At 29.1% G+C, this 25,058-nt stretch overlaps 1 protein-coding gene across 10 annotated transcripts in view; it reads left to right on the top strand.

Annotated features, from left to right (window-relative positions):
- The first annotated feature begins 238 nt into the window (after window positions 1-238).
- LOC107436424 (plasma membrane calcium-transporting ATPase 2) overlaps window positions 239-25,058 on the top strand; it is a 180,370-nt gene continuing 155,550 nt past the window's right edge. For 4 of the 10 annotated variants that reach the window (XM_087157575.1, XM_087157570.1, XM_087157573.1 and 1 more), the window contains exon 1: window positions 465-654. The gene's annotated coding sequence lies outside the window, so the exon portion shown is untranslated. Of the gene's footprint in view, window positions 655-22,473; window positions 22,642-25,058 lie in introns of those variants that run through there. The other 6 variants (XM_087157571.1, XM_087157562.1, XM_087157572.1 and 3 more) reach the window with 5 other exon arrangements.

The raw sequence follows: 25,058 nt of genomic DNA, 5'->3' as shown, positions 1-25,058 counted from the left end.
AAATTATTTGAAGTAAGCAGAGATTTGTCGTGGAAGTATATGCTGCCATCTATAGGATTTATATTTAACAAGAAAATAGAATATTGACAACATGTTATTTTATCTTTAAACGATCTTTTGAATTAAAGAATGTTCAATTTAAAGAAAATTTACAGAATAAAAAAAAATCAGTATATGGGTAGTAAAAGTAATAAATTAAGAATTCGAAATAGCTATCGAAAAACGTGTATATATGATCACTCTCTACTTTGGCGCAGCTTCAGTGCTGTACTTAGTTCTTTGCTCATCAAACTTTGTTATCTTAAAAAGAAAAATCTATGTTGAAGTTTAAAATTAATAAAGTCAATTTTCTACTCAAAAATTTGGAATATTATTATGAATCTGATTAAATTCCGACTTCGATCATTAGTGAATTGATTTTTGTTGCCAAATTTAGAATAGAATTGTGGCAACAAAGCTGCATTACTGCGTGAAGTGAAGGAGTGGAAAAGAGACAGACGGTGATTTTAAAGGTAATGTTGTTAACGTGATATTCTGGTTTGATATGTAAGGTTACTGCAGAATGACATTTAATTGTATACATGCTTATTGAATTTATTCTAGAGTTGTAGGACTTCTTCATAACTAACCTCTTATCTTTAATTTAGGCGAATGGTAAGTTATTATCGAATTTTCATCTCTGTTTCGGTATTGAATTACAATACTTTTTCTTTTTTTAAGAGCTGAAAAAATAAGCCAAGTAACCGGCTTATTTTTAATCTCGATTATGTATCTTTATTGACGTAATAATCTAATCAATTTATAGTAATAAACTAATTTATTGACGTCTTCTTTAGTAGTACAATAATTATAAATTATAATGCACTTTTGCTGGGTATATGAGTATTAAGCTTTTGACGTGTGGATATTTATTTTCTGGATATTTAAAAGTTTTTATGTAATCATATTTATTTCTTTAGTGCATCGAACATTATGACGAGCATGAGTTGAATGGATTTCATGTTTATTGTTATTGACTTTTATTGCAATTCCCTTTGCTATATAAATAAATCTTTTAGTATTTATTTCTCGGTTTTTTACGCATCTCATGTTTTTGTATAGCTCATCTCATACGTTTTGTATGAAAAAAAAATCTCTATAAACATTTAAACTGTATTTTTACAATATGTATGAGAGTTAATAAATATTTTATCAGTACAAAAGTTATATATCTACTTGTATAAGATGCAAAAGAAAGCTTAAGCTAGTTAGTATTTCTTTTACATTTGATAGTCAGTGACGAATATATTTAGTGTGCAATAAATAGTTAATTGTTTTTGTCACCATTAATATTTAAAAGATTCTAATGAAAATTTTTGGAGTGTAATTTAATTCTTAAATTTAAGACTCATAGTTTTATTTCAATTGCAAAAATATATAATTTTGAAAGTGTGTTTCTATCCTGCTGTTTTTAAATAAAACAGTTTAAGAGTTAAAATATGCTTACAAAGATGAATCTTAATGGCTTAGTTTTAATTTGTAATATGCAGTATTATAGAGCATCGATCATTTCTTGTGAGACCAATTATGGATAGGTACAGGAAAACAACAAATGCGGGTCAACATAAAATTGACAATAATATTTTGAAAATGTTTGAGAAGTATTTAATAAGTAATGAACTTAAAAATTAAAAATCTTATAATAAATATAAAATATTTTAATTGACATAGTTTTGCAAAAAAAAAAAAAAAAAGCTAAGTGCAAAATATAAAGAATTTTAGCTTAACATTATTTATTTAAATTATTAATTTTTTCATGCCACAAATAGTAAATTTCAGACTTTTGTATCAGATTGCTTTTCATTTACTGTAATAACATATAGATACAGATTTGTCAATGCCATCAATTTGTACTTCTTCAGCTTCTGCAATCATTTATTGAACTGAAAAATACCACAAGTTTCAATGCTTTCATCAACTGACACATTGACGTCAAACTTGATCTTAGAAAAATCCTTCAAATTGTTACAAATTCTTACTTTCTTCATTACCACATGAAACAGTTCTGAGTTTATTTCCTAAAATGAAGTAACTTCCATTTTTTTTTTTTTTTTTTTAAGTTATGGTAGAATTTCTGAATAATAGATGCAGGAATCTGTTAGTGTTAAAAACAATTTAAATGGTTTTTATTGGGATCGTTAAAACAAGAGACTACATGAACGAAAGATGTAGGAATTTGTGACAAAATTTACCTATAAGTAGTGCAAATTGTTGTTTTGTTTGTCATTTACACTCTTTCAAAGTAGTCTGGTTTTAGATGTATATACTGTTCCAAATATGTCCTGATTTTTATTTATTTTTTTTTGAAAAATGCTGTTCTGGTTTTTTGTTTTGCTTACTATGAAACTGGCATGTATGAATTGATAATAAACTAAGCTAAACTCAGTGGTGCATCAGCCTATCGAGAGCCAAGGCCTACTGTGCCCATCTCAGTTTTCTTGACCTTTGGGCCCTAAGGTGCAAAAGCAGATATTCTGGTTGGGTGGTCAACCCAACTCGGAATCCCCAGTGTTTAGTTCCCAAGCATGCTTGGTACTTATTTTATTGACCCAATGGATTAGATAGGATATTTGATATTGAATGGATAAAAGGCTGAGGATTGGATATTGAATGGATAAAAGGCTGAGGATTGGATATTGAATGGATAAAAGGCTGAGTCAATGTTAACAGCGTGAAACGTTACCACTCAACCACTGGTCGTCTCTATCGATAATACAACCAAAAATTATCCGAGTAAACATAATTATTTTATATATCTATTAAGTTGATTTTATAAAAGAATTACAGTAAGAATTCAATTCTTATATAAAATATAACGTAAGTCATAATGTATTTTTAAGTGGTAAATCTGTTAGTAACTATAAATAAATGATATAAATAAATTTTAAATGTTGCAATTTTTTAAATTTGAGATCTCACCTTTAAAGAAAGAGTAATATGTAAATTGATGACAAATTGTGTGCAAATGTTTTTATTGTGTATTATTACTATTTTTTTGTAATATGCTTTAATTATTTTTTAATCTAAGTAGAATGTTAAAGTACATTCGATTTATTATATGAAATGCTCATTTTATATGAATGGTCTATTGTTTTTGTACATTAAAAAAATTTTAATTTCTGGTTTATAAAATTAAAAAAAGAATTGTGACTTTTTAAATTTTTTATTTACATATTTTTCATTTTGTTGCTTAAAACTTTGTTGAATTTTTCATGAAATAAGTGGTTTTGAAAAGTAAATGGAGTTTATGCCAAATTTAGAATCCAAGTCTATTGTTGTTAAATTTTGGAAAATTTGAGTGTAATATTTAGAGTTAAATGTTTGGTAATTATTTATTACCTTTTTTTCTCTCCTGAACTATGCATGCGCAGATATTTCTTTTTTTGTTTTTTAAATTAACTAAAATGTTATCCATATTATCGCAATTTTGATTGAAAATTATATGGATATAATTAAACAAATAATTATTTTTTTAAAAAAATTCTGAAATAATTCAGTCTCACAGTGGTGCGATCGAGCATAAATGGGGTGACCATTTTGTTTGCCTTCATAGGGACCAGAGGTGCACATTATCGGTGCTTGTTAAACTGTTCTATCATGAAGTGCTCGACTTCACATGCAGGTCATTGGGCTAACAAAGCACGAATGCCATCCCCTCTGCAGAGGATCAAAATTTCGGTGGTATGTCTTCGGATCATCCACGGAGATGTTTCCCAGACTGTCGCTACTAGCCCATTGTGCAGCTCTAGTGTGACATAATTAAAGTACCTACCTGAAAGCAAAATTTTTTGTGTTAGAAAAACTACTTTAAAATTGTTTTGTAAAGTATATTAGTGACTGCTGAGCGCAACGAAATGTAGCAGTGTTATGAAGCCTTCTGTAAAAATTAGTTATCTAAGGGATTTTTTTTCTTCAGATTTTACAAGTAATATATCAGCAAAAAATAAGCAGATAAATTTTTTATATATTACTGTGATATATAAGACACATTCTGTTTACTAAGATTTTAAAATAATACTAATTCTCACATTACTAGGAAATTTCGTTTATTTTTATTTTGTTAAGAACATTTTCTTTGCAATTTGTTTCATATTTTTAATTTGTTTCATATTAATGTGACGTTATTAAATACTAATTAGTTGCATAGATATTATGAAAGAGATATTAGATATAGCATGCTTTTAAGTGTGCTTACAGGAAATATACTCCCATTCCCCCCCCCTCATTTTCCATGAGATTTTTTTGACAATCTTAAATTAAAAGCGGTATTAATGCATTTTTTCCCCCTATATTTTAAATAGTTGATCTAGTTTCTTTTCTTTTCTTCTTTTTTTTGTGTAATTTGCATTATATCTGCTGGGTACATACGCTTGAAAATGTTACAACGTGATGAGTCATGGGCGTTTGTAGGGGATAATTTTCGAGGTGGACTAAGTTAGGTAACACAGAGTCACAATAGTTCTCTAAATTTCACAGGTAGGAGAGGAAATAAATTTTTAAATGTGATAAAAACCTTCAAAAAAAATTCTCTTGTTTTTAATTTTAAGGAAAGTAAATAATAATTCACGAAAATTTTCTTTATTTTTCATAAATATTGAGGGGCGCTTTTTGAGATTTCTAATTATTTCGGGTACGTAATCCTCCCCCCTACCAATGACACCCACGTGCCGAGGTAATCCATATTGGCAAATGAAAGAAAATTTTTTTTAAAAAAAGAGTTGTACTTTTTTAAGCTTGATTATGCATTAAAGTGGAACTGGAACCATGGTTCAACTTAACGGTATATAAATTTTATAGATAATTTTTTTACTATTAACCTTGGACGGATCAGGTCTCATTAACTTAATCCTTCGCTTCATTGATTAAAGCCTTTAAGTTATTTATTTCCATACTTGTCGGATTAATTTCCTTCTTTTTCACTTTATTTACTAAAGTGAATCTCGAAGTCATTCAACTTAAAAATTAGAATTTATGGCTAAAGAAATACTTTTAAATAGTTTTGCCGAAATTTCTGCTTTTTTATTATAAAATCGTGCGTGTACTTTATAATTAAATTACTCCATTAATATTCTTTACAGCTTCCTTTGAAATATATATAGAAGCAAAGCCACGTGATTTGCATAGATAATGCATTTAAATAATTTTGTTGTTAAATGGCGAGTAAGATTGATGGAAATGCAATGTATTCGAAGTTCTGCCCTTACAGAAATGAAAGAATTTCAGGATTCTTAATGTGCACAGAAATCACATCAGGAAGTGTCTTATTTGTGAGGAGCTAAACCTTTTGTTTTGAATGATTTGTTGTTCCATGAGGAACTGTAGTTTGTTGCCAATTAAATGCGGAAGCATTATTTCAGGTTTGGAAGTGTCACTTTTAAATAGCTCCTATTGAAGTCTTCGATTGATGGTTGTTTTGCTGGTCTGCAAAGGTGATTAGAAATTTGTCAATATCGTCTCATAATCGTAACCTTTACCGTACCCTTAGCTTGATTAATTATGATCAATGATAGTTAGTGGAAGCTCAACTGTATTTTATACTCATTCATTACCAAAGTAAAATCAAATGAACAATTTAACGGGAGAAAATGGAAAAAATGACACATTCTATAACTGTATATATGTACTGTTATGTATTCCATGCGTCCCACGTTTTTCGTTTTTCAAATTTTTGTTTTTTAATTCTCCATTACAAAAACGTGGTTTTTAAAAATATTACTTTTTATTTTGATTTTTTTTTGTACTCATTTCCAAAATCTCAACTGACATGTGACACTTATTTGAAATAATCGAATCGACAACAAAAGACAATAGCGAAAATATTAATTTTTCTTTAATTTTAATTTTATTTTACTTTGTATGTCTTCTTTCTCTTCATTTTCATGCATTGTCATCCAATTCTGAACTATGTGCCAAACTTAAAGTCTACAGCTAGTCGGGAAGCTAGTTTAAAATCGATTGCAAAATTCCACCCAAGCAGACATACACGAAGGCAAGTTAATATAAACGTGGTAAAAATAGTTGCATATAACTTCATACGTGGAATTTTGTAGTCAGAATAAAAATGCCGCCAACGTCATAGCATTTGTCGATTCAGAAGCCAATCAAGTTCAACACACACGCGTGACGTTGCTTACAGGTATCCAATTAAATTTTAATGTGGTTAGGTATAATAACTTCATCTGAAGTTGTAAACACAAATAATTTGCTCGTAAAGATCGCTATAACTTACATTAATTTTTAACTGGTGACCGTCAAAAATTTCTGAATTATTTATTTATTTTAAATTCTACGTGATTTTCTGGCCATTAAGAAAACCCCAACAAGAATACGAAACAGTTTTAAGACTATTATCATACATTATATGGAGAAATATATTTCTTTAATATCCTGTTGTCTCCATGAACACATGTTATATATGTATGAATTGTCATAGTACTCTTTTATGAGATTAAAATAAAAATAAAAAATTCCTGTAACGACATGTGAAGTATTTTTATGCAGTTATTTCTCCAGAGCTCGTTTTATTACCCATTATTCGTTATGCACATAGGCTATGCCAATCTCTGCAGCGTACGAATAGTGAGGCAATAGAAACTGATAAATTTTTCTTGCTGTAGCTTAGACAAAATTAACGAGCATAAATATTGCACTAAAATATCTTTTGAATGAGTAAGAAGTGTAAGTAAGAATTTTTTAGTAAAAAATGAAGTCAAGTTTGTGCTTCCAATCGAAATTACTTAAAATACACCAAATAGTACTTAAAATATCGTAAAACTGAATGAAAATAAACCGTAAAAGTTTCGTTTGTGGACATAGTGATTTTATTTGGCGCATTTAACTTTCATTGCAGTTACGAGCTTTTAAATTTTTTTTTCGTTTCCTTTTTATCAATAAATGAAATAAGCAGTGTGTGTCGCTAATTTCTCGGTGTTATTTATAGAATGGTTTTACGCTCCCTTTGAGTAGGTGAGCCCAATAAATCTTTTAAGGGGGGATAATTGAAAGTTTTATAACTATCTTCCCCCTAAACAATTTTACAATCTTGTATTTAAGAACTTAAAACTGAAAAAGTTTTTAAATCCAAGACTGCGTTTATTAATTAAATGAGCTTAAACCGACCCTGCCGGTTTTGGAGCAAATTCTCAATTCCAGTGGATGCAACATCGATTTTTTGAGCTATGCTTATTCAAAGTTTATCATTTCAAGCTTTATTTTATGAATTTTTAGGGATTAAAATTCGTATTGCTGTTTCTAATGACACTTGGTCAAGTTGAGCTCGCCAGCCATTGGCCTTGCGATTTAAATCAGGTAGGAGTGCCTTTCGTTTGACAATTTTTAACTCCAGAATGGTTCTGGGGGGAGGTTGGCGCATCGCAATAGCTCTCCCAAGAGCATCCCAAGCATGTGAATAGGATTCAGGTCAGGCGATTTGGTTCATTCGTCCAATCCATTCGTTGAATATCCTCGCTTTCCAGATACTCATCAACCATGAGAGCCCTATGTGGTCGTGCATTGTCGTCCATAAAAATGAACTCATGGCCAACAGAGCCCCTGAAAAGACGCACATAGGGCTCTAGGACCTCCTGCCTCTGGGCATTCACGGGGAACCATTGTCAAACACATGGAGCGGTGTGCGGGTATCTTGCATGATCCCTGCCCAAACCACGAGTCCTCCACCAGCATAATGGTTCCTTTCGATAATGTTGCTGGGATGGTATCGGGTTCCAGGTTCACTCCATATCAATAACCGTCCAGAATCAGGTTGTAGACTGAATCTGGACTCATCGGTGAAGAGAACATTAGCCCATTGAAGCTGTGTCCAATTCTGATGTTGTCTTATATTGTTTTTTCGTCGTTCTCGTCAAGCAAGTTTTGAAAACTGGCGTCTAATTTTGACCACTTGAAACATGTCGGCTGTTATTTCCAATATGTATATTATTAAAGCGAATGAAGTTTTTTATCAAGTAATATTTTACCGTTTCAGTTTCTTGAATTTTTTTATTATTTAAAAGTATGCTTATTAGAAGAAACGCTACAGAGGGAATACGAGTGGTTGTGAATGAACTTCTAAAAATGAAATTTTGTGTGGCAACTCTTTTTGGCGTTTTTAAATTAAGTGAAGGTTCCGTGTGGTCACGTTTTTTAACATTGTATAAGTAGCACTAGTTGCTCTGAAGTTTTTCTTTCCTGCCATATTTTTTACAAATCTATTTGCTGATAGATAAAATAGCTTTTATCCGAAACTCCTCTCTCCTGTTCCGCTGATTTGTTGATGTACAAATTCTTTTCCTTTCCGCGAATATCTCTTTCTCGCTCCCTTGTTGTTTATTTTTAGTTTTTTTTTACCTCTTTTTTAAGCTAGCTTTTTTTTATGGGGTCGTAACTCGTGCGCCGACATCTCTCTGCTATTGCCTTGTTTCTGGAATTCATTGTTCAGCGCTGATCATCTATGCCCGATTAATGTGTTTTGGAGATGCATTAAGATGCGAGTGCTGCAAATTCAGTAGCTGTATATGAATTTTATGGAAATTAATGCAGTCATTTCGAGTATGTCTAAAATGCTTGCGTGTGTGCATGATGCTCGCATCGGAGTGAGGCTCTTTACTCTTTTTTTTTTTTTCAAAATTACTGGACATATTTTTTTTTTCTGACACGGTTGGATTGTCTGTGGTTTCTATTTTTAGGTGCTGTGTTTTGGATTTTACGCTAATGATAAGTGTTTGTAGTTTTAGACTTTTGGGACAGAAAATGCATTTAAAATTATGCTAAATGACTATTAATTTTTTGATTAAAACTTGAGAAAAAAAAGATACTTAATTAAAATAAATTAAAATTTTTTTTTAAATTTTTTTTTTTTTTTTTTTTAAATTTTTTAATGTAATTTTTAAAATTATTTTTTTTTCTTCCGAAGTGTATCTTCAGTACTTTAGAAGGAATTTGTTTAGAAGGAATCTGTTTAGAAGGAATTTGGGTCCGTTATATAATATCAAAATATCTTTTCATCAAAACGGACCCTTCACAAAATATTTTAACTTAAAAACGGACCCTTCACAAAATATTTTAACTTAAAAACGGACCCTTCACAAAATAATTTATCTTTTAATCGGGCCCTTCACAAATTTTTTTATCTTCATTATTGTTTTGTTAATCGAATTAACCCTTCCCAAAGAGAGGAGGGGGGAGAAAGACAGATGTAAACGAGCTAAATTTTGTCTTCGGCAGACGCTTCTTCCTTTATTCGTCCGAAATGAATATTCTGCGTTCAGTAGTATAGGCTAAATACCAAATATTTGTATGTTGCATTGCTACTTTAGTAGTTGCAATTGCTGTTTATTTTTTAAAAATGTAATTTTTTAAATTATAATTTTACAGTGTTGAGCATAATCTTGTATGTCTTTACAATTTAAAATCACCTTGAAAAAGTTTTTTCTCCAGTAACGGACCCTGTTTGCACAAATCCACAAAAGCGGACCCTGGTTGAAAGAATGTGAGTTAACGTTTATTTTATATTCACAAATTACGAGTAATTTTTTCACAATTATACAAAAACGGTCCTTCACAGAATGTCTGGACAGACCCCTGCTTTAAAGCAAAGCTGCTGTGCATTTGGAATCGAAGAAAATTTTTAGTCTGATTTGTTGTCGAAAAAGTTTGCTCAACTCCAAATCTAGTTGGTTAAAAGTTTGGTCAAAAGAAGAAATGAAGTGTTTTTATCTTGTGAAAATTAATATTTATAATATGTGAGCGAAAATATTACCCAAATGAATATTGGAATGATTGATTAAATTATAACTTAATCACAAATTTAATGTCACATTAAAGTTATAACTTATGTGCGATTCAGAAACAATAAATGTGAATGAACTCCTAAAAATCTCGCTGTCCATTTTGTTACCTTATTTGAGGATTTTAAAACTTTTCCTGTTTTAGAATTTATCGTTTTTTTAATGGTTATTTGCCTTATTCTAAAGACAAAATAATCTCTTAGGGCTCCATCGACAACTAAACTCCCTGTCCTCTGAATTTGAGGTCAAACCACCTGCGCCATTACTTGTGTGCTGATGTCAGATCGATGAACGATAAGAACAATTCTTTGATCCAATTAGTTATGTCAATATTACATTAGGAAAAGTCTCTTTATTGGAAGCAAGTGTGGTAAATAGCTATTTGATTTTTACAGTATGGGGTTCTACATTTTCATTCATGCAATGTTTGCTGAAATTTTACTGTGTATTATTTTTCCTTCAATGGTGACAAACTGTCCTATCGGACAAACTAGTCGTCGTGGAGGATTTTTGAGGGAATTAACTCGCATTTGAGTTACAAGAAGGAGAAAATCACGAAAACGTCTTGCGGTTAGTCTGTCGGCAAGGGGATTATATTTGCATTGCGTGGTGAAATTCTGTTACTTTCACCACTTGTTTATGTAAAAAATTTTCAGGGTGCGTAGCGTTTTTAAAAAGTGCTTAAATGTGCTTATTTTTGATTTTCGTTTTTTAAAAAGCCCTTAAAGATGCTTTTTTCATTGGGTGTTTTTAAAAAGTGCTTAATTTTCCCTTTTTCAAAATGAGATTTTTCTTTACTATGTTGATTTTCGCTTCAAATTGTGCAAAAAGACACTGTTTACATTGTTCTGTTCAACGTTTTCATAATTAATTCAACCGCAATCTATTTTGGCGTTTACTCAGTCTGTAGCGTATGAAAACACCATACGTTTTACACGATTCAAAATTTCATGATTTTGACAATTGTTAAAAGCAATGCCAAAAGGTTTTTTTTAAAGTGCTTAAAAATATTTTCTGAGTTATTGAAAATTACTTAAGAGGCGCTTTTTTTTTTGTATGATTTGGCTGCACACCCTGTTTTTAGTCATTTTTTTCTCTTCATTTATGCGTTTTTACGATTAAAATTAATTACTTCATTTTCAGAGCGTTTCCGTATATCATAGCTTTTTAATCTACCATGGAGCTTTAAATGTAAACACTACTACAGTAGTAATGTGATAATGTTATGTAGCCTCATAATAGTTTCCGTTCGCCTTTTGAGTTGCTCGTTGACTGCCTTTGAAGCAATTCCAAAAGAATAGTTCAGAAGATAAATTTCCGTTAGCGTGAAAAATTTGTAAGAGAGATTCGAAACCACTGCATACAGTAAATGAAAAAAAAAGAAATAAATTTATTAAAATACCCATACAGTAAAGATGCTTTTATTAATAATTAAGTAACATATTTATTACCGGATATTTAAGTGAAAACGAGGTTGCAGTACTGCTAGTCTCTTGCAATCTGTTAAAACACTGATTACGCAATTTTTATTTTATTTTGGCTTTTAAATAATTACAATGCAAATTTCGACTAAGTAAAAGCGTTTTTGTAGTCAGTTTATGTAATCAGAAACACGATTGCTGTGACAGTCAAGTGTCATCTGTCTTCAATATAGGACGTCCAAGTTTTCGTCTTTTTGTATACTTATTTACTTGGTTATTTTTCCTTATACCCAGCTGGCAAAATAAATTCGGCCAAAATGTAGGAATTTTACTGGATCTCGTCAGTGAAGCAAAACAGGGAGTGAGAATTTTTTCTTTCTTTCCTGTTTGTCATAATTAAGTAGAAAATAAATACAGTCTCCTTACCCCTTCCCTGTCATCCTGTCAGGTGCTTTGATCTACCGCAGCTGGTGAAACAGCATTTCACAATTTGTGTTTTATTTTCTCTCTCTTCAAATCGAGCTTTTTCTGCTTAATCTGTTTTTCTTGTGCTTATTAATATCACTTGCTAGTCGGACGCATTCTAGCCACGTCAAATTCTTTTCATCTTCGCAAGGTTCTTGAACTGCAAATAAAGGAACAGGAGCATTTTTAAGACTGTAGTATATAAACCGTAACAAAAGCCGAACTGGGAATGATGAGGAAAAAGTTCATTGTTTTGACATAGTCTTCCGCTTAAATTTGATGTGTCATGTGTCACTTTTTGTGTTAAACTGCGATAAATACTTGTTTATCATGACGGGGTTGGTTGGGTATTCTTTTAATTTGGTACAGCTGTTCGATGTTTCCTGAAGTATCTGTGTTTTTTTACTATTAACAGTAGCGATATTTTGAAATCGATTCTCTTGAATAAATATTGAATATACGATAATGTTGCGAATTTTATCAGGAACGAGAGTTATCGAATATGTGTGTTGTTAAATTTCATTTGGGTTATGGTCATTTTGTAAATGTGGACGGTGCGTTAGCCTTTAATTTGATAAAAACGATTAAAATAGGGTAGAATTGGAACTTCCATAAAGATTGATGCATCATTAAAAATGCGAAAATTAATCTATTATTCGCTAATTGTTTTAACTGTTGTACGTAGTGAAATTTTCTTATTTTGATTTTTATCTATAAATAATTGTGTTTTTTTTTATTTATGAATGATTTTTATATATAAATATTAAAATTGCTTTGTAATTTTTTTAATAATATTTTTAATTTTTTCGAAAATATGTTGGTGATAGATTCATTAAATCTTTTATATCTATCTCCACATACTTAATAAATCTTCACGAGACAATGCAAAAGTTATAATTTATTTTTAAAATTAATTTCAAAGTATATTACAAATAGCAATACATTTTCATGTAGAATGATATATTTTTTTAAAATTTATAAAAATAAATAAAACTTCCAAAAGGATCAAAACAATCTAATGCACATGACTGAAATATCGAGTATTCGTGTTAAATGAAATAGCTAATGTATGTACGATAATTATGCTAATTTACAATGAGCATAATTATCACACTACGTAAATAATATCATTAATAAACTATAATTAATATGATTCAAGAATATATTAATTGTTTGTCTGCATTTTAAACCTGCTCAACGGATAATTTTATCTGTTTGTAGCTATGTTATTAAATATTAACATTTAGAATTTTTGTTTAAATATTCCAATATGCCAATACCAATTTTCGAAATATACCTTGTTCAATAAAGTTCCCGAATACAATTGAATGAAAAGGTTTGCTAGGCGTGCAAAGTCAAGATTGAAAGTCTCTTTTTATATCGTATGCAAGCCTGAGTAATTTGAAAATCGTGATATTGTAACAAATCGAATTTATTTTTTCTATACTTATTTGTGCTTTAGGTCACGCTTACTAACTACAATTGGCTTAAATTTATCATTTTTAGTTGTTATTGGTATTGCGTAATATGGTGGGCTTTTAATCGCATCCGATTTCGTAATAACCGGTCTAGCTTTTATCGCGGAGGTGTTGGTGCTTTGAAACACATATAGCGATGACTGTTTATTTTTTTTCCAGGTGACCTTAAACGAAAGTTAACGATCCGACATTTTTCTATTATGTGTCTTACAAAAGACAGGAAAATTCATTTGCTGTCTTGCGGTAGTATTAATGAGAATTTTTCGTAAATGGTTTGATTTGATGTGAGGAATGGAAATTAAAACAATGGAGGCGTTGGATTTATACGCTGTGTGGTTTCATGAATAGTTTCACTCAAAATAATAAAAAAATAAAATAAAATAAATAGCTAGATTTTAATGTATTTCATTTTATTACTTCTTCCATGCGTTTGAATTTTTAGTTTGGACTTAACGCGATTTTTTTTTTAAATGAATCATAAATTTATTGGTCAACCATTATGAATGTATAAAATTATTTATGAATTGATAGATATAAAATTAGCAATTTTAGTATTTTCAATCAATATGTATATTATTGCAGGATGTGCATATTATTGCATAATACATCCCCTTTTTATTGTCCTTTTTAGTGCGTTTAAATTTATTCAATAATTTGGATTTAACAAATTTTTTTTTTATTTGAATAAATTTTAAGTTCATTGTGAAGTATTGTTTTTAAATTAATAAAATCTATATATTGGTTTATCTAAAATTTTTAACTTTAGTATTTTTAAATCTTAAATAAATGTGTGTGTAAAATATAGTTATGTCAAAGAGTTGTATAAAGTTTTTAAAGTTAAAATCTATATTTACTGCCAGGTAAAGTAGATAAAAAATCATGGGAAACAATATTGTAAAAGAAAAATATTTAAATTATTCTAGCTCAGCAAATCGGTGAAAACTATCGAATAAGGTTGGTGGAGTTTGATGTCAAAATGTAAATTATACCATTTAAAGAATTTAATATAATAAAAAAAAAATCTTACACATTTATTTTTCAATTGAAAGTAACTGAAATTTTTACGCATTAGTCAGTGGTATTATTCAAAAATGCGCATTAACCCTCTAACTGCTCATTTTGTTGACTAAAATTGTGTATTTTTTTTCTTGCGTATTTTAAATCCATATATATGGGAGAATTGAAAAATGCATTTTTTATCTCGAGGAAAAAATTTTTTATATCGATTTCTATCTTGAGAAACTAAGCACCAATGGCGTTAAAATTTAATTAATAAAATTGTTTGAACTGTTTAAGAAACTAGTATACTGATTTCCTTTAGTATTTTAAATATTTTTCAGAAATTAAATAAATATGCATTAAAATAGGTATGTTCATTATGAATTGATTCACTACAACACGAGCAATCTCATGAATATTATCACATCAGTTAGTGATATAATTCAAAAAGCATGAGTATTTCTGTTGTAATTTATTATGATCACGAAATGTTGAAGAGATTTTTCCCTTTAAGGCGATTTGATTTGCATAACTGTACCAGTTCAAGGTAGCTGTTCAAATTTGAATAATCGTCTTATTCCTTGACCTAACCTCTGTTCCACTTTCTTTGCCGACTTAGTTACCTTTGTTGAGAAACATCCATACAGGGGAGTGGTTCCTCCCCTGCTTTTACGAACGACAAAGACAATCCCAGAACAACTTGCTGAGTAACGAAAACACCCTGCTATGAGCAATTGGGTTTTAAAAGAGATGTTTTATTTGAGGGATTACTTGCATGAATATTTATTTTTCCTTTTTAAATTTGATAAAATGTTTAAGTCGTTATTTTTTGTGAATTACATTACGTTATATTTCGTATGCGCTGTTATGTTACATTGCATTTATATTTATCATTATGTGTCTGTCAGCCATAAATTATATTTATTACACCTTAAAAATTTTATAGCAATAAATCCATTCTGAAAAAAAGATATTGCGGAATTTTTAAGTATGAATAAAAATTATTCATTGTTATTAGTTTTTGAAATGCGTCTTAGTACTGCAATGTTCGTATGAATTGATATTGAATCGTATGAATCAATGTCCTGATATTGAAAGATTCATTATAGTTTTTCAAAATAATTATTTTTATTTTGTAAGCAACTTCAATTAAAATTAAAGCATAAAAGCTGAAAGTTAGAAAAACACAAACGTAAAATTTACTTTATGAATATTACTTAAATGATTTATTAAATTAATATTTATTTTAAGTTAAATCGTTAATTTTCATGATTTACATATATATTTTTTTATGTGCCATCATGTTATGTTTCATTACATTTATACTTATCGTTATGGGTCATTCGCCCACAAATTATATTTATTCTTGGATTATATGCTTTAAAAATTTTATAATTATTATATAATTATTCTAAATCCAAACTGAAAAAAAGGGTGGAATTATTAAGCATTAATCATTCGTTAATGGTATTAATTCTTCACTTTAAGTTGCGTCTATATATTCGACTTACTGCAATGTTCGTATGAATTTATCCTGATTGAAAGATTCACAATTTTTCAAAAGAATTTTTTCATTTTTCTATCAATTGCAGTTAAAAGTAAAGCAAAATAGTTGGAAATTTAAAACACAAGTGCAAAATTAAATTACATTTTTTTAAATGACATATAACTCATTAAATATTTAGGGGGGGAAAATGGATCGATAAAAATTCTTGACTTCTACTTCAGTAAAAAGAGACTTTTTCTGTACGAATTAGGAAGCTATTTGTGCCTTCCCATATTTTGGCTTGTCTCGGTTTCGTCAGGCTTTCTTAAGCTTTATAGTAATTAAGAACTTTATGCTCCAAGTACTTATGTCTATTTCTTTTATTGCCACCTTAAAACGACAAAATTGTCGTTTAAAAAAGTTCAGAAACGACCAGGAATCCACATACGTTTAAGCAGTACATAAGTTAAAAGTTAATTTTAGTAAAATTCTTTGTTTCTCATTATTAAGTGCTCGTCTTGGCTGCGTGGCACTAAAGTTAGGGTTTGCGAATAAATTCGGTCACGCGATTTTACAAGCGAGAATATTATTGTAGTGCGGCAACTTTTAAAAGTTGAGCTGAATTGCTATTTCCTTGCATTCCGGCTTTATTCAGTCTTGTTTATGTTAAGAGAAGGAATGTCTGAATGAATCTAAGTAAACTAGAGTTCGTTTATGAAATTCCATAAGAATTTAAATGCGAAAATTTTATTTAAAAATTTTAAGTCAACTTATATTTATTAATTGCTGGTGAAATGTCGAGAGTTTACCTTCATTTCGTAATAGACTATTTTAAGCATTTACTACAGTGTTTGCCAAAGTGTGGTACGTGTACCCCCAGGGGTACGGGAACAGTTTAGCGGGGGTACGCGTTCTTATGCGAAAATATCTTGCAACAAACGAAAATTTAAAATTTTTATTTAAAAACAAAGCTAGCCACGATTGCTTTAACGTATTTTTCTATTGGCTATTTTTGCATATTTAACAGTTAATAATCAGTGGTGTCAACAGCCAGTTGTGATTTTTAACTTTTGTGCAATTTTTTTTATAGTAAAAAATACATTCATTCTTTCATTAGTGGTACATAGCTTTACAAAAAATTTTAGAAAGGGTACACAAAAGTCATAAGTTTGAGAAACGCTGCGTTACGAGAAGGGAAAAAAAATAAATAAATTAAAAGTGATTTTACTCCCTAAGAGCTATAAGAAACGTGGTTATCGTCAAAATCGAGATTTAATCCTGAAGAACTTTGGTTATCGTCTGCTCGTTCACTATGAAGTGATCTATTTTTGCCTTTTATTTATTTTTTCTTTTCAAAATTAAGTATTTGATTAAAAACATCGTAGTTCAAGAATTCAAACTGCTATAAATTTAACTTTGAATGTTTTCCAGTTCTGTTACATCAACTCGTCTTTTATCTCCTAAACCTTGTCTCATTCATATGAATGCAAATTCTCAACAGTTAACAACATGAGTTTCTCCATAGAGCTTGGAAATGCAGTCTGCTCGATTTGTCTCTCTCTCTCGGCTACTGAGTTTTTTTCTAATTTAGTATTTCATTGTTACTTTTTTATGTATTCGTTGTCAAATTTAAATTTTTTTCTTCAATTCTGTATCTTGAAATTAAATTTTAGCGAGTCTTGATAATGGGTGCCTGTTTTCAAGCGTTAGAAACATATCTACGTTTTTCAACTTTATCATATTTAAAGCTAATGAAGTTTTTACATTAACAAATATAACTTTCTACTTCAATTTTGTGAGATCATTCATTTCGTACAATTTGAGTTGTTTATATTTTAAATTATAACTATGTGGGGGCAGTTCTTAACCCGTTCCGCTATGTACTGAAGTTATGGTACTAAGTGGTGTATGTGCTGTATACGAAAACCGTATTTTTAAGATTAAGGTTATGACCTCCATTTTCAATGTTTTAAAATATTTTTTCCTGCTAATAATATAAAATTTCAACACATAACACAAACTCTTTGCCATTCTTACAGTTCAACAATAATGACAAGTCATAACAGCTAATTCTAATTTACATGTAACAACTGTTACGATGCAATTTACCATAATTATCGCAAAATTGGACATCAGCCTTGGCAAATTTTATAAGTTGCTTGACTATTTTTCGTATAAGGAAATAGTCTCATTACTATTTTTGTAAAATGTTGCGTATGAAAAAGAATACCATTAACGCTGCTCATTATGCTAGAACTATAGATGGTTCGTAATCGTCTGTCAACAGATTCCTTGGTTGTAGTTTTTATTTTGAACTACTCAAACAATGAAATAATGTAGTTAGAACAAACTAAAAGGAAGAAAAAAATAGAGCTTTTGACAGCACAATACAATCACAACTCGTCTAGTATTTATAATAGACTTTTGGCAGTAACAAGTTACTTTCGGAACAGGTACCCATCTGTAACTGATACAAAATATCGGTTACAGAAAAATACTTGTTATCTCCCATTCTAAGGCTTAAAATTTTTTCAAGTAAACATTTGAGCCCAGCTTTCGTCCTTGAATTTTATTCTGTAATTTTTTATTCATGTAATTTTAGTCGTAGTTTTATTTTCGTTCGACGCTGCTTTGAAAACAATATATCTATTTCATATTAAAATCCTATTTAAAAAAGAATTCACGAGAGTATAAGGAATGGCATGTAACTGTTCTCTTCATGCGACACGAAAAATTTATTAGTTTTAATAGCTATTTCGCGTGCCTTTTTCTTTGTTAGGAATTTTTTTTTCCTTCAATTTTACAACCGAAACGAAATGCAATGTAGATAATATATTTATGTATATATATATTTATAAAAAAATTACACATTCAGATTTTTTTTTTTTTTTTTTTTTAGGAAGACACGCGAATGATTACATTTTAAATGGAATAATTATATCTGTATAAGGTTTATAATTCTATTTTCTTCCAGATGTTTCTTGTTGCCAAACGGGACTCAGTTAAAAATTGTACTATACAGTTACGGTTAGTTTTTTCATGAGTAAATAACTTTTGGTAATGGGATTTTGTATTATTAACCTTCAATAATTATTGGTATTTGGCATCTTGTTCAGTTTTTCGTGCTCAATACCATCACAATAAAAGCTTGTTAAATATTTTAAAAAATTTACTAGCTTTATATGTGTGTAATCGAAACAAAGTGCGCTGGCTACGAAAAATGTGCTTTCTTCAGAAATGGAAAAAAAAGACTAATAAATAAATTGTTCTTATAATTAGCTAACAAGGGAAACTAGGGAAGTGTGACTCGCCAATTTTGAAATAAACTAGTGGGATGTATGCCTTATGAGGAATAATTTTAGGGGGCAACATTCGTTTCGGCCCATAGAAGGTCCTGTGAGAGATGAAAAATAATTCAATATGTAGAAAAATCGGTATTTTATTACTTCAATGCAGACTATTAGTTATTGTAATTGTCTCATACTCCAATTAATTTTGTGGTACTTTCACGTACTATATAATGCATATTTATTGTCAAAATTGATTTCGAAAATTTTATATGTCTGTAGTTTTTCTGAAAAACGTGTTAGGTTAATTTAAAAAAAAATTTACACCAATTTTTTTTAATATTTTTTCCAAAAAACTTTCCAAATTAATTGGAGTATTTAATTGCAAATCAATTAATTATTAATAATTAATTAACAATTAATTAATAATTAATTTTCTGATTAATTTATTAATTAGCAAATTAATTAATTATCCAATTAATTACAAATTAATTGGATTGAGACAATTACAATAACTAATAGTCTGCATTGAAGTAATAAAATACCGATTTTTCTGCATATTGAATTATTTTATATCTCTCACAGGACCTTCTATGGGCCAAAACGAATGTTAATTAATTTATTAATTAGCAAATTAATCAATTTACAAATTAATTACAAATTAATTAGATTATGAGACAATTACAATAACTAATAGACTGCATTGAAGTAATAAAATACCGATTTTTCTATATATTTCTTATCTCTCACAGGACCTTCTATGGGCCGAAACGAATGTTGCCCCCTAAAATTATTCCTTATAAGGCATACATCCCACCAGTTTAGTTCAAAATTGGCGAGTCACACTTCCCTAGTTTCCCTTGTAAGTGACAAAAATTATTTTGATTTAACATAATACAAAAATATGAAAATTTGAAAACATTTTAATTAAATTTTGTTTTTGTTTAATTTATTCAACGAATGAAAATTTTACTGGAAAATTAATCACAAATATGACGGTACAGGGTCATTGATAAAAATCTTTATTGGTGAAAGTTTGTTGCTACTCCTAACTAGTTTCATTCATTCATTCATTCAAAAGCGATTAAATTTATTCAATAGCGATAAATATATGATCAAAAAGCGGTTCACAGATTAAAAATCATCAAACTGTCTGCAGTTATCTAAGGATGTAAAGTTACGTTAAAGTGTTACGTCTCTCCGTATAATGCAAGAATGAAAAACAAAAAGTGATTAGAAAAAATAGTTTCGGTATTTAAATATATTGGAATAAATAAAGGTAATAAAATATATATTATTAGTGAGTCTGCCTTGAGGATTATAGTTCAAAGAGTAAAAGTTTGGTACTAAACTGAAAATTTAAAATTTATTCAATGTAACATAATTTAAAAGCTTTTTTCTTCTAAAAATGACTTGATAAGCAAAAATACTTTTTCAAACTAAATAAAATTAAAGCTCAATTTTTAGAAACTTAGCTTTTGATTGCCTCTAAAAGATATATTTTTTTCTAACTTAGTAAACTGAAGTTTATTATTTTTTTTTTATCTTCATTATAAAATAAACAAAAATGGTTTATTAAGCTTTGGTGTTTAATTAAATCTCTCTTAACTCTAATTAATCTATAAAACTCTCATTAGGCCAGTCCTTATTATATGGTTTAGAAAACTGGTCTCTTAACTGAAATTGGAGATAATAATGGAGATAATCTTTCAAAATAGCGATTTTAGAAAGAAAGGTACTCAGGCGTTTTCTTCGCGTAGTCAAACAAAATGGCTTTTTGCAAAGGACTCAGAATTTATAAAATTTTTAAAGAGTCCTTTTTCATCTAGCTTGTTTATATTAAAAGAATGAACTGCGATGCTCAAATCGTCAGAATGGATGAAAAAGATTTTTGGGTCATGACCCTTCACTAGTTGAAAAAGAGAAAGGCCAAAACATAGGTTGTCCTGATTGAATCTTCAGTAGAAGGTCTTGGTCCACCTTGACCTGTTGTGTCAAATATGGTGATGATTAACTCTTAATTATTTACAATAAAAATTCATTGCTGAAATTATCTTAACTAATCAAAAGGTGTTTTTCCAATCATTGACACTGGGTAAATTTTAGGACCCCTTTCAACCCACTGCCGTCAGAACGCTTATGAAAATACATGTTATTAATGTTATTAATTTTTAAATTCGCTCAATGCTGTCGTTCGTTTTTTATTATTTTTTTTTATGCCAGAAAAAGATGTTATCGTTTTTTTTTCGACAGAAAATCACTTGAAATGGGCATCATCAATATGCAAAGAAGATCTAGATATCTTAGGCAGTTGTCAGCATAAAATTAATAAAAGTTATCACAGTATTTACTGATCAATTATTTGTTTATCATCATTCCAAGGTAATTACCCGTATTTACCATCCCTTCTTTATATTTTCTCTGATATTATATTACATTATAGTAGATTTTGATTATTGAAAATTAAACGGTTAAAAACTAAAAGTGTTCTTTTATTATAAAATAATCGCATGGTATTACCTTATTGCGCAGCACTTTATAATAAAGATATTTAGTTATCCTTTTAAAATTTGAAACAGTAAATTAAATTTACTTTTATAATAAATTTTATGTTAAAACTATGTTCAGCCAACTATCAAAAAATAACGATTTAAAATTTTAATATAATGTAATTATAGTAATAATTAATAAATGTTATAATTAATAAATGTAATAATAATTACTAAATATAATAATTAATAAATAATAATAATAATTAATGAATATAATAATAATAAATATAATAATAATTAATAAATAATTATAATAATAATTAATAAATAATTATAATAATTCTAATAATTAATAAATAATTATAATAATTCTAATAATTCTAATAATAATTAATAAATAATTATAATAATAATTAATAAATAATTATTATAAAAATTATAATAACTATAATAATAATTATATTAATAATAATTATAATAATTATAATAATAATTATATTAATAATTATAATAATTATAATAATAATTATATTAATAATTATAATAATTATAATAATTATAATAATACTAAAAATAATTAATAAATAATTATAATAATAAATAATAAATTACAATATTAAATTAGAAATAATTTACAATTAAGAAATAAAATTTCTTACTGTTGTTAATATACTAAAAAAAAATTAATAATGAATATGAATAATGATTAGACAATGAATTTCAAATGAATAATGATTAGACATAGATTAATTGTCAACAAATAAAATTTTTTCCTAGCATTCTTGAGAGTAGGTAATCAAAGCGACAAGGGGGTGGAGCCCCTGAGTTTTTCGAATTTGCGGGGATAAATAGGACTTTAGAAAGTTGAACTAGATACCTCATTAAACGTAATCTAGTTTCTTATGTTTCTGGCAATAAGTCATATCAGTGTTTGAAGTTCTTTTGTATCTTGACGTCATTTGTATTAGGGAGGGGGGAGATGTTATCTTCATCGCTTGCTGTTCAATATGTTTGTTATTTCTTTCCCTAGAAGACTTCCGTTCGATAACACTTGTTCATTTAAGACTGTTCAGGACAATCTATTTTTTTTTCTTCCTTCACTCAATCATCTGATATTGATGTTAAGCTTTAGGTAAATAATTATTGCTTCCTTAGTTCATCATCGGAAACCGAGAATTTTTCCAGACAGGTATGAAAATATTTGAAGTCTACTTGAGATGTTTTTGAGTTATCGAACGGTATTTATATTAGTTTATAGAATTTTTTTTTTGTAGCTTTTTGGCGTCATTTTCTTATTAAAGACTAACATTACATAAATTCTCTTCAAAACTCATAGGTAAAAAGTCATAGTCTCTAATAAGCTGGATTGTATGTATGCCTAACTAAATTTTTCTGTAAGTGTGTTGATAGGAAAAATTTGGAAATGCTTCTCGAATTTGTGTTATACTATCTTGTTTTCAAGCCCTTTCAGTATTGTTTAAATATCCGATGTTGCGCATACATAAGTTAACAATCTGTATATGTGCTTAAAAAAAGTGTGATTTCAACGAATGAAATTGCATAAGTACTAATTGTTACAGTGTTGCGCATACATAAGTTAACAATCTGTATATGTGTTAAAAAAATTAGGATTTCAACGAATGAAACTGCATAAGTACTAATTGTTACAGCTTTTATACGACACTTTCATGATCTTTTACGAAAATCGAGTGTACTTTGTTAGTCTAGTAAGGGGACCGAAAAGTAATGTCGTTTCGGCGCATTTGATATTTGTTATCACGGTTTTATTTTGGATCAATAGTGCATTCACCCTCGCTAGCAACAACCTTTCAATGCCGGATCGAAAAAAAATGAATTTGTTTTTAAGATTAACGAATATTTAATGCCCCGAAACGACATTTCGACGAAACGACTTTCCAGTCCCCCTAATATTTGTTTTATTTTTTGTTGTATAATGTGCAAAAATTTCCTGAAAACGTTTTAGTATTTAAAATAGTGTATTAAAATAATTTTCAAAACTCCTTACCTTCAGTTTTAGCGACTTTTTTATTCCAAAAACAAATATTTTTCATGTGTGGTAGTCAGGGAGCTGACCTCACTTCAGAAAGGTCCTGGGTTCCAATCCTGGACAAGGCGTGGATGTTCTATCATTCATTGTACTATTTGTCCTTACTGGGGGAGTAACGTTGGCCCACCTAATATGGTGCCCCTGAAAGAGTGGCCAACTAATCTGTCCTACTGATATCTGAATGAGTACTGTCAATCGGGCGGGCATTGCAAGTAAAAAAAGTATAATGTCTACGTTTCTTTAAGCATATTATTACATCTTTTGTTAATTATTTCTCATTTACCAAAAACGTATAATGAAGATTACTGTAAACACAGGTTTCTAAGTCTTGTAAATATAGTTCATTTGTATTGACTGATAATTTTTTTAAATGCAATTTGGAAATTAGTTTACGATGCTCTTCGCACAATTAGTAAATACAATTCTAAATCAGAATTTTTTTTTCATATTAAACATTGCATTTCTTCTGATTTATTTTGTTTGATGAAAAAAATATTCACTTTTAATGAGTTAATTACTTGTGTCGTGGTGTATTCTCTATCTTGGGATTCATTACTGAAATTTTTATTTTCATTATTTTATTTTCCAAATAACATCAATCTGAGATTTAATTAACGAACATAGTATTGGTTTAAAGTTGTGCATACGCAACTAGCATTCACTGCATTGAAGGAATTAAACGTGAATAAAGAAATGAAAACTCTTTTGTGGTATATAAACTTTAAACAGAGGCTTGTTACTAAATGGTACGATTTTTTTTTTTATAGAATTTTTAATGTAGAATCCTGATTGCTCTTGTTTTATCAATATTTGTAAAATTGTTTGGCTTGACTTTCGTAACTTAAATTAAAAACGACTATTTATTTTATTTTGAAGTTTTCGTTTGATTTAAACTCCTTGAAATGGTGTTATGGAAAATGTGCATCTTGTGGAAATTACTGAGTTCATTAGACAAGAAAAATGCATTCAATGTTTTTCTTTTAATATGTGTTGTGAGTTTGCATAACACTCAACTCTAAACGTAATTTCCATATAACTGAAAAGGCCGATTTAAAATGAACAATTTAGCATCGCTCGTCAAAGAAGAAGCCCGAAAACTATTTTAACCTTTGACGGATTTGCAAATGGACATGTTTTTGAAAACTGTCCCCTATACAATTTCCTATCTATGAATTGGGGTTCCGGTAAAATTAGTGGGGCAAGATTTGTCAAGCGATAATACTTGCAATTTGAATTGCACATTTTCACGGGACCATTAGAGGGTTAAAATACCGAGTACGAGCCCTTGCTAAGCATGTCTCATTTATTATTAATACGTGTCTTTGAACAGCTGACCCAATTTTGAGTTTGCGACTACCAATGTTTAACTCCCCGTAGCCGTGTAATTTTGAACCCAATCCAGAAAACAAGTAAACTCTTGGATCGAGTATTCGGATAAATTTGCCTTCGTGGTGGACTTTTTGATGTAACTAACGCTTATTTTTGTTCTATGGAGAGATAAACCACGAAAACCTCCTACTGTTAGTCCGACAGCAAAG

The sequence above is a fragment of the Parasteatoda tepidariorum genome, chromosome 2, assembly GCF_982258835.1.
Source record: "Parasteatoda tepidariorum strain Cologne lab strain chromosome 2, Ptep-v5.0, whole genome shotgun sequence".
NCBI classification, from domain to species: Eukaryota; Metazoa; Arthropoda; class Arachnida; order Araneae; family Theridiidae; genus Parasteatoda; species Parasteatoda tepidariorum.
This window is presented reverse-complemented; position numbering and strand designations above follow the sequence as displayed.